This window comes from Dipodomys ordii, unplaced genomic scaffold (assembly GCF_000151885.1).
Source record: "Dipodomys ordii isolate 6190 unplaced genomic scaffold, Dord_2.0 Scaffold48, whole genome shotgun sequence".
Taxonomy (NCBI): domain Eukaryota; kingdom Metazoa; phylum Chordata; class Mammalia; order Rodentia; family Heteromyidae; genus Dipodomys; species Dipodomys ordii.
In genome coordinates, this window is record NW_012267264.1 from 7156554 (window position 1) to 7170397 (window position 13844).

Consider the following 13844-nt stretch of genomic DNA (forward strand, 5'->3'; position numbering starts at 1 on the left):
TGCATTCGAAACAAATGCATGAAAGAAAAAAAACATTTAAATACATATCTTAGGGTTCATTTTCCTAACATCACCTTATCTGACCTTTTCTGCTTGACTCATACATATACTAGATATTGCAAAGAAGGGAAACCATGGGACCTATGTTTCTTTGGGCTTGGCTTACTTAATATAATTTTTATATTGATGCAATGTTCTTTTGAGTCATATTTTTGGTTAATTGGCTTATAAATATTTGCTAACCTCAGTGTTTGTGAAGGTTTTCAAGGAATGACTTTTAGACCATACATACAAGGTTTTTTTTTGTTTTGTTTTGTTTTGTCAGTCATGGGGCCTGAACTCTGGGCCTGTGTGCTGTTCCTCAGCTCTTCAGTGCCAGGCAAGTGTTCTACCACTTGAACCACCTCCCCAGCCCCAAATTTCTGATGCATTTAATCAAAGTCGTTGAATGTGAATTCTGTGATAAGTATTGAGGCTTATTTGTTATGGAATGGATGGCTAAGTCCTAGCACAGCCAAAACTATTTTGCTAAAGCAGAATAGAGATGGGAAACTAAAATTGGTATTCTGTGAGGTGGAATTACAACAAATATAATTGCTCTGTTTTGGTTTCTGGTTTTCCTTCGATAAATAGTTCTCAATTAACTTCTTTTTCTTTCTTTTTTTTGTGGGTACCAATGTTTCAACTCAGGGTCCTGCTGTTTACTTGGCTTACTTGCTCACAGATGGCATTCTACAATATGACTGATACCTACACCGGGCTATTTACTGATTAATAGGAGAGGCATAGGCTCATGGAATTTTCTGGAAGGCTTAAAATTGTGAATCTTGATATCTTAGCCTCCTGAGTAGCTAGGATTATAGACATGAGTTACTGGGTTTAGCTATATTTTAGTTTATTTCTAAAAAGATAGGTATTCATTGTCTTGTCATTTATTTAGATTTTTATTAAAGCAATGATTTTGTCTTACATATATCATATATTTTCAGTTATTTTATGACATATATTAGTAATTTATCCTTTTATCACTGAAGGATTATTGATTACAGAAGAATGGTTACATCATCATGTAGTCAATTGTAGACATTTCCATTATTTAGTTTTATTCTATTAAAATGTATGGTAAGATCTTTTTTTTTTTATAACTAAACAACATTTATTTACTTTGCACTAAGACTTTATCTGAGTACATAACTAAATTGTTTCCACCCCACCCCATCTTGAAGGGTTAGTTTGTGAATGTTATAAAGTAGATAGGAACAGTTTGAAGGACTGGAACCAACATTAACTGACAATGAACAACTTCCATCTAAATCATCATAAAAATGTTTAAGTAAAAAAAAGAAAAAGAAAAAAAAAGATACAATGAGGGCCTTCAATAGAAAGATCCTCATTTCATCTAATACATTCGCTCTTGGCTAGACTGTAACAAAATGGAAACAGCATTACTGTTAATACAAACTCCCACTATAGCATATTGTACACACCTTTGTTCCAAGCCCACCCCCTGTGCCCTAATGCTTCCAACACAATTATTTCCCAGCCTGTTGGGCCTGCCGACGAAGGAGTACTTAGATCTTCTCTTTGATCCAGTCTTTGTTATAAGGCTGGTATGTCTGGGTATCAGCTCGGTAAACAAGGCAGCTGAGATCTGCCAGATCGTCGATAAAATCAAACAATTGACTGATATCATACGTGATCGAGGGGCTATTGGGATTCATTCTCTTCAGATGTTCTTCATACATTTTACAAACACCTTCCATGCATTCATTCACAGATTCATAGTCAGCGTAAGTTCTGCCTTCTGGCCTCTTGGTAGGCTGCACCAGCAAAATGGTGTGAGACATCGCGCTAAAGGCTTTGCTGCTGCCGCTGCTGCCGCCGCCGCTGCCGCCAACACCGCCGCCGCACATGAGCTCAGCTACAACGCCGCCAACAGCCAATCCCCCTATGGTAAGATCTTTATATTGACATACATTTTCAATTCTCTTGGGTAAAATCAAAAGGGAAGAGGCCTAGTGTAGATTCATGTTGAACCTATAAGAAAACACAACAGTTCTGTAATGCTTTATACTTCTTGTGACAATGTGAGTGATACCAAATAACTTTAGAGTATCACCAACCATGGTAATGTCAGACTTCTTAGAAAATCTTTCTGATGGGTAGCTAATAAAACCTTCCAATCTTTCCTTTGAATTTTTGAAATGAATAAAAATGCTAAACATATATTACTTCATTTATTCAATATATTACAAAATGTATTTCACATATTTATTCCTTACATCTTCTAAGAATAATTCTAATATTTTTATGTAAATGGATGTGTTTAAAATACTAATCTTTATCTTTTCTAAGTATGTGTAAATTACTTACTTTATTGGATTTGTTACATTTCTATTGGTGAATATCATAGATTTTTTTCCTGGAGTTTGAAAAAAAATTATCACGTTTTTCCAGAAAGTATTCTTTCCTTAAAAATACAGCTAGTATTTCACAATAAATTATGCATATTATGAAGGGAAGGATTTTTTTGCATGGTGGAATTTAATTTACTAATTTTGGTTTAATTTTATTACTTTAGATATTTGGATTTATCAAGTAAATCTTCATTCAAATTAAGTACTTTTTCCAATTATACTCACTTTCCTCAAATATTTTTTCTAACAATTTATTGGTTTATGCTCTCAAAGTCTGTGAACATTTATGATTTATTTTGTTTATACTCAGTAGAGGTCTAAGTTACTTATTTATTTCATATGAGCATCCAACCTTATTAAGATTACTATTTTCTCATTACAGAGCTAACATTCTTACTTATACCTCAGATCCTACTTATTGCTTTGAGAATATTTATAGTCATGCATTTTATTCTTAGCTGTTTTTCAGGATGCTAAACTTTTGTCCCATAATCTATAAAAGTGGTAATAATTTATGCATTCCATCTCTGATCCTTATGACCTCACCTCTCTGAAATGAATTCACAGGATTTATTTATTTCTCACTGTTCAGGTGGGAACAATATTGTCTTGTGCTTTCTTCCAAACAGAAGCCAAAAAGTGAATCTGGAAACTTTGTAATGAGTGAGTCTTCACATACTGTTATATGCATGCCTTTCCACATGGGAATGCAATGACTGGCATACTTTTCTATTTGATATTGTCCAGTAAGACTGAGTTCCAATTCATATTTAAACTCTTCTACTGTCCTTGTTTCTATGTGGATATTTTTCATTACTAATGACTTCAATTTCATTTCTGAGCGGAAATGTCTGTGGTTTCTAATTTACTGTTTTATCTAGTTCAATATCTAATTTGACTGTTGTGTTTTCTATGTCTAAAATATTACAGAGAAATTTTTATGCTTTTCCTTACATTTCTTCATTTTATCTTAAATCTTTTTTTAAAGTCTTCATTGGGATTAAATAATCACAGTATTGTAGCATAGTTATACTTAGCTAAAGTCACAAATACATTGTAACCTTCACAATGCAAATTGTCATTATCTTGATCCACAAAGCTTATGAACTCTACAAACTTTAAGAAATAAAACTATTTCTTCCCAATCATGTGATTTGTGCATTCCTTTCCTTTTGTTTAGTGTAAGCTGTTCCTCCTTTCTCTCTCATTCCCTCCCTCCCATTTGCACCCTTGAGTTGCTTAGTTCACTTCCATCAATGTCAATGCAATGGATGGACCCGTCTGCTGTATTTTTCCACGTTTCCCTCCAATTCTGTACCCTGCTCATAGCTTACCTCAGCTGTGCACATTTATACACTATATAGGCGGTTAAGAACATAGTCATCTAGAAACTATTTGACAAATTAAGAAGAGGTCTTTTGTTTCTTGAGTCTTGTTTACTTTGTCCTATCTTTTTGCATTTTGAATCTAACGTCCGCATATCAGGGAGAACATGCTCCGTTTGTCTCTCTGATCTTGGCTTATCTGGCTCAACATGTTAACATGGTTTGTTGGGTTTGTTGCAGTTCCGTCCATTTCCCTGTGAATGCCATTATTTTGTTCTCCTTTTTTTTTTTTTTTTTTGGTCATGGGCATTAAACTCTGGGCCTGTGCGCTCTCCCTCAGCTCTTCAGCTCAAGGATAGAGCCACATTGCCACTTCCAGTTTTCTGGTGGTTTATTGGAGAGTATGGTTTCACTTCTTTCCTGCCAGGGCTGTCTTTGAACTGCAATCTTCAGAACTCAGCAGCCTCCTGATTAGCTAAGATTACAAGTGTGAGCCACCAGCGCCCTGCTATTTTAACCTTTCTAATGGCTATGTCATATTCCATTGTGTATAGGTACTATAATTTTTGGATCCATTCATTTGTGGTGGAGCACTTGAGTTGTTTCCATATCTTGGCTATTGTGAGCAGATGCATGTGTCCTTGTTCTATCCTGGTTCCTGTAGCTTGAGGTAGATGCCTATAAGTGCTATGGCTGGGTGGTAGGGAAGGTCTAGGTAGGTTTAGGGTAGGTTTAGGTTTCTGAGGAACCTCCAGACTGTTTTTCAGAGTGGTTGCACTAGTTTACATTCCCACTTGCAGTGCATTAGGGTTCCTCTTTCTCCACATCCCTGCCAGCATTTGTCATTGGCTGAATTTAGGTTCTAGGCCATTCTGAGTGGGTAAGGTGGTATCTCAGTGTTGTTTTTATTTGCATTTCCTTTGCAGGGATGACGAACATTTCCTGGTGTATTTTTTTGCAATTTTTACCTCTTCTTCTGAGAAGTCTCAGTTTAGTTCACTGGACCATTTAGTGATTGGTTTGTTAGATTTGGGAAGGATTAATTTCTTGAGCTCCTTGTACATAATGGATATTAGGCCTTTGTCCAATATATTGCTGGTAAATATCTTTTCCCAATTGGATGGCTGTCTTTCTAGTTTGGTAGCTATGTCGTTAGCAGTACAGATACTTTTTATTTTAAGTAGTCCCATTTGTCAAGTTTCCAATCTGTTGTGCCCGGGGGAATCTGTTCAGAAAGTTCCTGCTTGTCCCTATAAGTTCTGGTGTCTCTCCTACTCTGTTCTGCCGTTGTTTCAGAGTTTCAGGTTTGATGTTGAGGTCTTTAATCCATTTTTAGTTTATCTAAAGTCTTTAAATTTATGTTAATTTTTAGGCCCCTTTCTCCCTACTTCTATTGTACTGTCAATTTGGGGTCAAAATTCTTTAATTGTGAATAATTAAAATTAAATTTAAAAATTGCTCGATAGAAAGTAGACTCATCACCTTGCTCATGTAATTTTAACCCCTCTGTACAGTATCTGAACAATAAGTAGCTTTTGATTTCTCTCCTTGTGTCTCTCTCTATATGTCTATGGTTCAAATTAACTACACTACTGTGGTGTTAATTTCCTATCGACTGCAAAATTATGTGCTTAAATTATGAAGAAAAAGATTCAAGCCTATACCTTTATCTTTTGTTATTTCTGGAAAATTCTAGAAGGGTTGAGCTATGTGAAAGCAGTGATCAATTTAAGTTAAATTGCATTCTTGTCGTGAATAATTTACCTTTTCGCACTATTCTAAGTATACTTTACTTTCCAGTTATTTCCAGTGCTTCCTAGTAGATGAATTCTATATTCTTGAATATCAAACTTAGTCATGTAACTCCCTCAGGATAATAAGCTATGAGAGAATACAGTGGTATGCCAATGCAAATTTTCTATGAGCATTATTGCATGCATCCTCTAATTCTCTGTAAATGAGGTGTGAATTTCAAATTTCATAATGAATTGGGCAAATAATTTATAGTAGTTAAAAACTGTCCAATAATATGGCAGGTAATTTGGTCAAAGATATTTATTTATCCTTTCATTCAATTATAATTTATTAAGAGCTTACAATGGAGCAGGTTCTTTGGCAGGAATTGAGGACACAGTGTGAGCACTTAACATCCTTATAAAACCAAAACAGAGATTAGGTTTTCTAACAAGATTGCACGCTGCGTCTTCAGAGCTACTGTCTTTACTTGTCAGGCTGTCTCAGTCTACAGGATGTTGATAACAGAGAAAATAATGTGTTTGATAATAACAAAATAGGGGAAACAAATAATCAAGATGTGACAACAAGGTCCTGGCGTTTGCTTTGCTTGCTGACATGCTTAAACCATAGAATGTTAGTTATGCCAATTGGTAATTACCTTAAAAATAAAGTATGTATTTAATAGAATGGAAAGAGAATAGATGGGATGGAAATGTAATCTCAGACCAAGGATAAAATTAGCTCTTAAAACACAGAGAAATTAATTAAAAACTAGCAAGAAATGTAAATAAAATACAAAGTAAATACAATAATAATAACAAACAAATAGAAGTACAACTGTGTAGACTTTTTATCATCCTTTTTATTCTATCATAGAAAGATATAAAAATTCAACTTTGAGAAAGAATTGTTTCATAACAAACCAATACAAAAAACTTGTTAATCAATACAACCTCAAACCTTTCTTGGTAGATATGTATGTCTCATATTATGAAATGACACTCAGTAAATATGCATAATTATGTGTATTTCAAAGCACAGAAATAATATTTTTGTGAAAAATACAAGAATATAGAATGCTTCAAAAATAAAGTTACCCTAACATCTTTTCTCTGATAGATAGGATTTTACTATTTAAGACTTTGAACACATAATCCTCCTGCTTAAGGCTCCCAGAGTTAGAATTCTAGGCCTGGACCACTGCAATCAATGTACTAACACAATTATCTGCTGCTAAACACTGCAATGACAAACCCAGCTAAGATGCTAAATCACAGGCAGTGTCAAAAATGGAAGAATTTAGGTATAGCTACATATATAATCCCTCTTGATGAATTTGTTTGAAGACAAAAACCCAATGGTAACCCTTTTTAACAACTACTTTCAGATAATAAAATTATAATGAAAAATCAGCATACTATAAAAAAGGAAAGGGAAAACAAAAAGAAATGAGCACAAGCAAGACAACCAAAATGAAAATAGCTCTAGTATTTATTTAAAAACCAATGATGTATACTTGAATAACAGATTGAAAATGTTGAAAAGTGTCACAATATTGTAATAACAATTTAATTTTAAATTAAGAACATTTAGATATTTAAAAACGTTATGACTTAGTCAAATGATTTCTAAAAGTAAAACTAAGATAAAAATTACTTAAGATTCTTACAACATGCTCTATAATCACCTTTTTCCCTTCCTCCCTCCCTCTCTTTCTCTCTCTCTCTTTCTCATGTGTGCGTGTGTGTGTGTGTATGTGTGTGTGTGTGTGTGTGTGTGTGTGTGTGTGTGTGCTGATACCAAGAATTGAACCTGGAGCTTCAAGCTCTTACATAGCTTTCTTGTTCGTGGCTTGCTTCCATGCTTCATGTTATTTTGGCTAGTTGATTGTAAATGGAATCTCAAAGATTTTTCTGCTCAGGTTGACTTCAAACTTGATGCTATTTCTCAACTTCTCGAGTAGCTAGATTACAAGCTTTAAAAACCAGGGCATAGCTATGATATTCTGCTTCTTATTCTTAGACTCATTTTTCATATTATCTTTTATAGTGAAATTCTTTAAACAGGTAAAATATTTTTATTTTAATATTTTATTTGTTGATGTTACAGTAAGGTTAATAAATTTCTTCAAAATAATGCAGAAATTTTTGAACTATTTTAGTTCTTATCAATCTATTAACACTTCAATCGAACATTCAAAATAAATCATGTGGGCTGAGATGTAACTCCGTTGTAAAGTGCTTGTTTAGCAAAAACAACATCCTGGGTTCGATCCCCAGAACCAAAAAGAAAAAGAAAACAAAAGAAAAGACAAATTAAAAATAAGTCATCATAGAATATTAACAAATTAACTAAAAGATTCTTGATGTATTATATATCATGGTCAAATGAGGTTTATGATGGTTCATATTACAAATTATGAAATATTATAAGCCACAATATTAATAAGGAAATATTATTGGGTCTATATAGAGAGATTAGTTACATCAGACATCAAACTTCTCTGAAAATATGTTCATATTGGTAAATTATTCAATATAAGTAGTACAGAAAAGTTGTATTGGCAAATTCCAAATATATGTGTCCAAATTCTCCTGCCTGTGAAATTAGAGCATAAATCCCAACACTTAAATATGAGCTACCCTTCTTTCAAAGACTATAATGTGAAAAGAAGAAAGAGTAAGTTGCCAATGTAAAAAAAAATCTAACAATGATGACTTCAACTATTGTCATTAATATTAAGCTTTGATTTTGGTACAATATGAGAAAAATGGCACTTTACATTATGATCTTCCTTTCCCTAAACACAATCCTAGGCAAATCATAAGGAAACAAACAAACACAAGACTGATCCTAACACAAGAACATTCTATGAAATACTTAACCAGTAATTCTCAGAGTTGGCAAAATGATTAAAACAAAATGATTGGACACATTTATGACATTATGGCTGTTGTCAAGATAACCAAAAAGAAAATCTATGAAATTATCACAAGGAGGAGGAGGTTAGAGAGGCAAAAAAATGTGATGTGGTGTTCTAGGTAGAATATTGCAACAGAACAGACACTAGTAATAACTAAAGAATCTGAGAATCTCTTAGAGTTTATTAGACTACATCATTATTTTACTTTAAAAATTGTAGTAAATCTACATAATAATATATTAAGAATAGAGAAAACTGAATGTAAGGCCAAAAAAGAAATTTGAATACTATATTTTTTACATTTATAATGTTCATAATCAATCACATTGACATAAAAGAAAATTAATGATGATTATATCTCTCCAGTGAATTTATGAAATTTTTTCTCCATTAATGCTTCTCAAAAAGAACTTACCTCTTATAGAAAAAGAATGCATTTATAAATTGATCCTACTTAAAAATTGTAGACAATTACATGCATATGATATGCCAAAGTTCTTCTGAGTCTGATTTACTTTTTTATTTTTTGTCTATGACAGGCCTTGAACTCTGGGCCTGGGTGCTGGTGTCCCTTAGCTCTTCAGCTCAAAACAAGTGCTCTACCACTTGAGCTACAGCACCACTTCTGGTTTTCTGGTGGTTTATTGGAGAGAAGAGTCTCACGGGCTTTCCTACCTGGGCTGGCTTTGAACCATTATCCTCAAATCTCAGCCTCCTGAGTAGCTAGCTAGGATTACAGGCGTGAGCCACCGGTGCCTGGCTTTATTGTTATATATTTTTAATCATATCACACCATACATTTAAATGTACTTTATATTTTATCAATCAGTACAAAAAGACAATCATTTGGGGGAAAGCCACGGTGTATAAATACAGTAATAGGTTTTCATTCCATTTGAGAAATATTTAATAAATAGTTTATATGTACGGATGTTGAGAATGTAGTTGGTGAGAAAACACAGAACTAGAAAGAGGAGAAAGAAGAAATTATTGTCCATCTTTTGGTAACCTACCAAACATCACCTCATCATCCATTTCTTCAATCCATTTTACATGTTATCATCCTCTCACTTAATATTTATTTATTTACTGGTACTGGGTTTGAGCTTAGTATTTCAGGCTTGCTAATTTACTAATCTACCATTTGAATCATGTTTTCAGACTTTTTTTTTTGATTCAGCTTTCTTGGAGGGAGGCAACAAGAGTATAATGGATTGAATTTAAGACAAATTTGATAGACAAATGTGGCTAGAGCCACAACCCCAGTGCCTTTTCACAGCTGGTTGATTTTGAGTTAGCATCTTGCATTGTGCTCGGTGTGGAGAGTGTTTTGAGCTTTTATCTTCCTATTTGTGTTTCCTTCTTTTTTTTGTCTGAGGATGACAGATCTACTCAATCACTGTGGCTCACGTTGTCTGGCCCAAACATTGGTTTATGAACTTACAATTACAGGCTTGAGCTACTGAATTTGATTTACTATTTGTTTGTTTATTTATTTTTAGCTAGGGTCTAGTACTTTTGCTCCATCCTCTTCAGAACATAATCTCTATCTCAGAGATAGCTGGCATTGCAGGCATGAGTCACCACACCCTCCTGATGTTCCTTTGTTTTTTTGTGGTGGGGTTGTCAATCATTTTTGCCTAGGCTGGACTAGCACTATGATTCTCCTACCTCTGCTTCTCAAGTATCAGGGATTACAAGCATATACCACAATGCTTACTTCTCAATTTTAGTGTTATACTAAATTTTTCTTATCTAAGGTAAATATTTTAACTAAATCAAAAATTTGTAACAAACATAACAAATATACACACACAGTTTCCCAGATTTCAGAAAACATAGTGGTTTGATGTAGCTACTTTAATGTATTTTCTTTGAATTATGTTTAATTTTTAAATAATATATCTCCTTGAACTCTTAATAATCCTTATGACTATTAGCACAATAATAGAAGTTTTCCAAGTCCCACAACCTACAAAACAAAAAATTTGCTTTTTTTCAGCTGTTGTCAAAATACATCTAGAATAATCTTAGATAAGCAAAATAGCTGATTAGCTATGTACATATGATCATATAAGATGATAAGTGAGATGAACTCCAAGACATGGACACAAGAGGTTTATTTGTTGTTGTTGTTGTTTTTAATGCACTATGAGATTTTTTTCCTTTAGTATGTTCTTCCCCCTATGGTATAATCCCTGTTATCACTGTATTTGATTTTGGTACCTTGGTATTGTATATACATTTATCTGAATCAGGGAAGGGAAGGGGAACAACAGACTGGTGATACAAAGGACAAGGGGGAACCAATGCAATAGTGTTATTCACATGACAGTATGTTGGAAATGATCTGTAGGACGGGGGGGGATTGGAGGGATGGAAAGTAGGAGAAAAATGAGGGAAGGGGTAACAAGTTTGACAAGAAATATACTATTACCTTACTTGTGTAACTGTAACGCCCCTGTACATCACCTGGAAAGTAAAAATAAATAAATAAATCAGTTTTGAATTTTTTGTTTGAATATTAATTTGTGACATAGAACTTCTGCCTTTGCTCATTAAAATATTCTTAATGGCATTCAATTGGTACAATAAGACATGCTACTCAAACTACAACAATTCTGATTACATAGTATAAATTGATTAAAATGATAAAAATTCTGTGAAAGGCTTTCTTGCTTGACATAAATGAATACAGAAAATGTGTGCCTGAAACTGACACACAAATGCACAGAGAGGCGAGGGTGAGCAATTTAATCCTGTAAAGCACTTCACAAGATTTTTCATTACAGAGTAAATTGTTTCTATTTTTCTTCTCTCTATCTCTCTATCTTTCTGTGTTTCTGTTTTTTTTTAATCTCTGTCTTTGTGGCTTTAGGCTCATTGTACTTGGGAAAGGTAGTTTTAAATTTTCTTCAATTTTATCCACTGATTCACAACAACAGTCTTGGATGGCTTAAAGATCAAGCAGCCAAACCTGCTCTAGTTTATTTCTCTTCTAGACAAAGCATTGAACTTTTAGCTACCTACAAATTTTCACATGTATGCAGAGGCAGTAATTCTCAAGATAGAGAAAAACTTCAAAAGACAGGAGGGAGAGAGAAGTGTGTGTGTGTGTGTGTGTGTGTGTGTGTGTGTGCATGAGTGCATGTGTGTGCATGTGCTGGGAACTTCTAGACATGTCATTTTATATTGCAGAATGTATACTCCCCCTAAGTTAAGTCCTAGAAAGTATCAGCAAACACACATAACACAATCGGAATTCATGCTTGTTTAAAAACTTTTTCCTCCCATCTGAGCTATAGGTAATCAATAAGAGGTCTTCAAAAGGATTCTATCTCTGCAGAAAGAAGTGCTAGGTAAGTACATGGAGGAAATTATGGATTGCACTTGTAGCTTTAGATGATAAATTACCCTATATATGTAAACCCAAAAATGAAATGTCCAAATGGGCAGAGAGCAAAGTGAATAATAATGGTATCAAGAGTTGTTTCTTATATATTTTTCCAGTAGGAGCAGCCAATAACATTTACTGAATGTGCCAATTTCAATAGCCGTTTCAGGACTTTGTAAGTCTGCAGTATCTATCTCACAGATTAAGAGTTTCTATTACCAGTCTCATGTCAAGCCCCCAAACTGAAACATACAATAATCAATTAATTTGCCAAGGTTATACCCAATTGTGTGCATGTGACTCAGATTTGCTTCAGAGAACTTGAACTGTAGCCAGTATTATGTCATTGACAGGATATGTGATTTTCACAAAAATTCACATGGAATAAAATCCAAATGACATTTTAGTTAGGAATTATATTTCCTAGCTCCATGTTATTTGGAAATAAAGCATATTCTACTTGGAGTAGTATATGTGGTGATCAGCATGTTTTTTGGGGAGAGAGGGTAGGGAATCTTCCATTTTTCTTAATAATTTATTTTAAAAATCATTAGCATTGTATAAATTTCTGCAATCATAGATCATTTTAAATATGGAACTGTTCATGAGTTGTCTGCCACCTGCGAATCATCTAACTTGAAATCTAAGAATGCCATAAACTTTCTGAAAGTGTTTTTAATTGATTAGCAATTACAAGTAATTCAATTCAATGAGCTCATTTTTATTTTTAATGAAATTGTTACTATAGTAATTATTTCCTGAGTACTATACTTTAAGTATCTAAATATACTCCTTCTATTTGTTTAAATAATCTCGTCTGCAAATTGAAACAATAACACTTTATTTTGGCACTTAGACTATCCTTCATTTACAACAATGTCAATAGGAAACCCTATTGGTGTCTTTCCAACATTCTTATGTTGACAGATTACTCTCTGAAAAGAATAGTCATTCCATAGTCGTAAGTAAAAAATAGAACAGTATAATTGTTGGAGAGCTGCTAGATCATTATTGTCACTATTTTCTTTTCATGTGTCAAAAGAATTGAGGTAATACATATAGCCATAGATAAATAGAGGTGAAAGAATTAGAAATGTTAGTGTGTTTGTTTCCACAACAAATGTTGTAAGCAACCGAAAAATTAAACCATCTTTTTGATAAAAGGAAAATGTTACATAGCAAAAATAAGATGAAAAAGTAAGAGTGTAAGATAGGAAACAGATGTTTTAAAGTTGAAAATGTATACTTACTAATAAATGAAATTACCTGATTTTTTGGAGATGAAAATATCTCATCAAGAAGTAGTAGTTCAACATATTTTAGAGCTGAATTTAAGTTAAGACTTTCAGGAAACACACACACACATATCCATATGTTCAATACATATTATCATCTGGAAAATGAATACACCCTACCCTTAAACTTACACAAAGATAGATTATCAATGGGAAGGAAACCTAGAACACAGAATTTGAAGTAAGAGGAGCAATTTATAAGGGGAAGGATATGATTATCAAGACTGTTAGTACTTTTAGGGGCTGTAAGATGAATTACTGATCCAAGTGATTGAAAGTCAGTCCATTTCCTCCATTTGTTATGTCACATAGAAGAATAGTAATGATTATTGGATTAACTTTAACAGAGAAGCAGGAAACTGAGAAATGGCCTTTCCAGTAGAATGTGTAAAAGGGTGATTAACTTAGTTTCCTAAAATTCATATTCTTCAGAGGAAGAAGGTAGAGAAATTGTTTTGCTGAAGAATAGTTTCACTGCCTTCATAAATTTATATTCTTTAAGCATATTGCCCATAGAGAAAATACATAGTTTGATGTGAAATATATAGGAAACATAGTGAATGTGTTTAGTGTGTTCGTGGTAGGCCTTTGTGAAAATAATAAAAGAAGCTTGTTGAAAATAGCTTGAGAGAGGGTGAGGATAAGGAAAATATCAGATTAATGTGTGAATCTGATCAAGGAACATGGATATACTTTTAAAAATGATTTTAAAAATGTGGAGGGAAAGGATAAAATATAGAGCAGGTTCTGTTT

The 13844-nt window shown here is 33.4% G+C and overlaps 1 pseudogene across 1 annotated transcript; it reads right to left on the minus strand.

Annotated features, from left to right (window-relative positions):
• Positions 1–1528: 1528 nt before the first annotated feature.
• LOC105988357 lies at positions 1529–1942 on the minus strand (annotated as a pseudogene). The gene has a single exon (XR_001175195.1). The product of XR_001175195.1 is annotated as an enhancer of rudimentary homolog pseudogene (transcript).
• Between the last annotated feature and the right edge of the window lie 11902 nt (positions 1943–13844).